The sequence below is a fragment of the Herpailurus yagouaroundi genome, unplaced genomic scaffold (genome assembly GCF_014898765.1).
Source record: "Herpailurus yagouaroundi ecotype Mexico unplaced genomic scaffold, PumYag 28, whole genome shotgun sequence".
Lineage (NCBI taxonomy): Eukaryota > Metazoa > Chordata > Mammalia > Carnivora > Felidae > Herpailurus > Herpailurus yagouaroundi.
Genome location: NW_024412376.1, coordinates 133020124 through 133024591, shown reverse-complemented (window position 1 = coordinate 133024591; position 4468 = coordinate 133020124). Strand labels below are relative to the sequence as shown.

The following is a 4468-nucleotide window of genomic DNA, read 5'->3' as shown; positions in this document are numbered from 1 at the left end:
GCAACAAGACTGATAATTCAAGCTACCTAGAAATAAAATATACTTGCATGGTAAAATAAAAAAAAAATCATGACAAAGTCATAAGATAACTGGGAGAAAACATTTGAAACAAATATCACAATTAAAGGACCAATCCTCCTAATGTATGAAAAGTTAACCGGATGTGGGAGGTGAGAATGCTTCTCCAGCTTTTTCCTGACTTAATGTCAGTCTTCACCCTGGCTTTTCTACAGAGGCCCCAATAATTAGCTTGCTGTTGGGTTGATCTGATTTAACATTTCATGGTCACTTTGTTGTTATTTTTTACTAACTTGTACTTTCACTCCCTGGGACCTGCTTGATTTATAAGTGTTTTCTCAGATCACATTCTGTGCTGGGCTCTGCACCTGGTGTTTTTCCTGGGCCAGTAATGATGACTGGTTTGCTGGGCTCTCATTTTGCTGTGGGTTCCTAGTGAGATCCGCCCCTGTGTGGGTGGTAGGAGGCTCAGGGAAGGGTGTTGGATTGAGAGAGTCCTTTAGCAGAGATTAATACACTCAAAAATACACTTAGCTTACAGTCTTGGGGATTCCCGGGTGTTATTAGACACAGAGGGCCCTTTCTTGGGTCCCAACAGAAATGGGTAAGTTTTCAAAGGAGGGGAATAAAATAAATAAGTTTTAGGTTATAGATACCTAAATCAAATCTTCATTTCCATTGTTGTTACTTGAGTAATCATAGTTGAATGCACACAGACTAAATTTCATTGTCATTGAAATAATTAAAGTGTCATGGATAGACAGCAGGAAGATAATGGTGTTCTGGAATGAGAATGTTCTGGAAAATTAAAGGAATGGTGCCCAAACTGCCCCACCCCCACCCCCTCATGATGCTGGGGAGCAGCTTTAACCAGAGATTCATGCTCACATCAGGTCAGACGAATGCATTTCCTGGATGTGTATAGTCTTGTAGATCTTTGGTCTGGATTCTGAGCTAGACTGACCCGTGACTTACCTGCTAATATGACTACAACAGCACTTTACATTAGTAGAGGCTTTCTATTTTTGAAAGCATTTCCACACTATTGATCTCATTGGATCTTCATATGACTCTGTGAAACAGGTAGATATTACTGTCTCCATTTTGCAGGTGGGATAACTGAGGCTGAGAAAGGCTAAGAGATATGAAGAGACAGCCCAATGGATGACTGGAGTAAGAACTGGGGCACCTGACATAGACTCCATTGACCTGTGGTTCCTGAGCAACTGAGTTTGTATGAAGTTTTCCAAGCCCCAACTCCACCTTCAATTAAATGAGAGGTTTGCACAAGGTGGCCCTTGAGGCCCCTTCCAGGGTTACTGTTACAGGATTTTATCACTTGCCAGACTTCACCAGGAACTGGTTAGTGGAGGGGAAACAGCATACACCCCCCCCCCCCGGAGCTGCAAAGTTCTCCCCCTTCCTCTACCCCACACCGTACAGAACCAAGAACTCACTTGGGATGGGGGTTAGCTTTTTCCTACTGCAGACTATGGATGGAAGGCATACACTCTCCTGCCCAATGACAGGAAATTTTTGAAGTTTATTTTATTTTTGTGTGTGTGTGACTTTTTCAATTCCTCCTATGTAGTTTTTATTAATGTTTTTTATTAATGTTTGTTAATATTTATTAATGAAGCTTTATTGTGTTTGCTTCGGCAGCATGTATACTAAAATTGGAATAATAAAGAGAAGGTCAACATGGCCCCCCACACAAGGATGGTGTGCAAATATTTTCCAGCTTTATTGAAGTAGAATTTGCATACCATGAAATATATCCATTGTAAGTGTATAATTCAATGTGTTGTTAAAATAAGTTTATGGAGTTGTGCAACCGTCACCCCAATCCAGGCTTAGAACTTCTCCTTTATCTTAAAACATTCCTTTGGGCTCACTTACATCAGTCCCCACTCCCTTCTCCAGCCCCAGGCCACCCCAGATATGCCTTCTGGATCTACAAATGTATCTTTTCTGGACATTTCACATAAAAAGAATCATGCAGTGTGTAGCCGTTTCCACCTGGCTTAACTCAGCATGTTTTTAAGATTCATCTACATGGTAGTACACATCCATATTTCATTCCTTTTTATGGCTGAATAATATTCCATGGTATGGATATACCACATTTTGTTTATAGGCTATCAGTTGGATATTTGGGGTGTTTCCACATTTTAACTATTATGAGTAATGCTATCATGGACATTTGTGGACAAGTCTCTGTGCAGACATATGTTCTGTATTTCTCTTGGGTAAATTCCTAGAAGTAGAAACGCAGGTTTGTTTTCTTAAGTTTTTATGCAGTATTTGGACCTCTGCCTTTAATCTTTATACTTAAATAAAAGATTCATGGGAAATGTGTGGGAGGGAAATGTGTAGCCTGTTTTAATAGGCTATATTAATGCCTGGTAGCTCTTTGTTTGTTTGTTTGTTTTGTTTTGTTTTGTTTTTTAAGCAGGTTTCATGCCCAGTGTGGAGCCCAATGTGCTGAGATCAAGCTTCAGACGCTTAACCAACTGAGCCACCCAATGCCTGGTGGCTTTTACAAGAGTGTAATCTATCTTGAAGTAGTATAATCATACAGAGTTTCTAGGGCTGATTTGTGTCCTTCCAGAACTCCTATGTTGAAGCCCTAACTGCTGGTACCCCAGAATGTGACTGTATTTGGAGATAGGGCTGTTAGAGAGGTGATTAAGGCTAACTGAAGTCATCAGGGTGGGGCCCTAATCCAATATGATTGGTGTCCTTATAAGAAGAGGAAGAGGGACGACTGGGTGGTTCAGTCAGAGAAGCTTCTGACCCTTCATTTTGGCTCAGGTCATGATCTCGCTGGTTGTGAGTCTGAGCCCCATGTTAGGCTCTGCACTGACAGTGTGGAGCCTGCTTGGGATTCTCTCTCTCTCTCTCTCTCTCTCTCTCTCTCTCTCTCTCAAAATAAATAAATAAAGTTAAAAAAAAAAAAAAAAGAGGAAGAGGAAGAGACCCCAGAGGTGCCTGCACACAGAGCAAAGCCCATGTGAGGACACAGCAAGTATGGGGCCATCTGTAAGACCCAGAGACAGGCCTCAGGAGAAACCAAACCTGCCCTCACCTTGATCTTGGACTTCCAGCCTCTAGAACTGTGAGAAAGTAAATTTCTGTTGTTTAAGCCATCCAGTCTATGGAATTGTGTTACGGTAGCAACAAACAAACATCGAGGACTAATACACTGTCCTACATGTTGCTTTTCAGGGCCTTCAGGAGGGTTTTTCTATCACACGAATGCCCTTCACACAGAGTGTTCTCTAAGTGAAAATGAGCACTCTGTTGCCTTCGTGCACTCCTTTCACAGCTGGCTTTTATTCTGTTCCTTCATGGGGGGGGGGCTCCTCCTTCCCTTACTCTAGGTCACGGTCACATCTCCAGTGACTCCCCAGGGGGAGTGAGCCCAACGCCCCCCTTCCATGAACACTTTCTCCCATTTGGAAGCAGTTCTCCTCAGAACCCCCATCTATCTGACTCTGCCTTTCTATGGCAAGGGCTCCCTCCCCTGTCTTCCAGCTACTGGGGACATCTTATCCCTCGTGCTAGAGGAAGAGCTCCTTGGGACAGGGAAAGTGCCATTTGCATTTACTGGCCTTCAAACCTAACCTCGGGCTCCATGTCCGGCACAGAGTTTTTTTACTTAATTAAAACCGACAACTCCAACTATGAAAATGTTGAAGTTTCAGAGCTCTGTGAAGGCATAAAATGCTGGTTAGTGAAGTGTGAGGAGAACAAGAATGACTACAACACGGAAACAGCAAAGTGCATACGTGGGAAAGTCAGCGCTAGTGACCTTCGACTGAGTCACTTGTCCACACCAAACCTCAGCTGCCGTATCCCCAAGGGAAAAGGTTGATCTAGCAAAGGTCTGTTTTATGGTGAACATTTTAGTCCCCTCCAGCTCTTGGTGAGGGCCGCAGGATTCCTGTCTTTGACGTGTCTCTCTGGTTATGTGGCTGGCTGGAGAAGTTCAAGGTCTAAATCACACTGCAACTCAATTAAAAATGAACTTAAAATGAATTTTGTGTTTCTGTTTTCCACGTAGAACTTTTCCAAGTATATTGAATTTAGTTAGAAGTGCTAGTGATTACCTTCTGGTGGCCCAAACCCTTAGGAGGGAAAGAAGATATAGGAACCTATATCACCCTCCTTTTGACAATGAACAATTTTATTTTTTTAAAAGTTTTTAAAAATTGTTTATTTACCTTGAGAGATAGATGGAGTGCGAGCAGGGGAGGGGCAGAGAGGGGGGAGACACAGAATCTGAAGCAGGCTCAGGCTCTGTGCTGTCAGCACAGAGCAGAGCAGGACGCGGGGCTCGAACCCACCAATGACGAGATCATGACCTGAGCCGAAGTCGGATGCTTAACGGACTGAGTCATTCAGGTGCCCCGACAATGAACAATCTTAAAGAAATGTGCGCACATGT

General features: G+C 43.0%; 1 pseudogene; it reads left to right on the top strand.

Annotated features, from left to right (window-relative positions):
• Positions 1–1664: 1664 nt before the first annotated feature.
• Positions 1665–1765, top strand: LOC121040405 (uncharacterized; annotated as a pseudogene).
• Positions 1766–4468: the final 2703 nt, after the last annotated feature.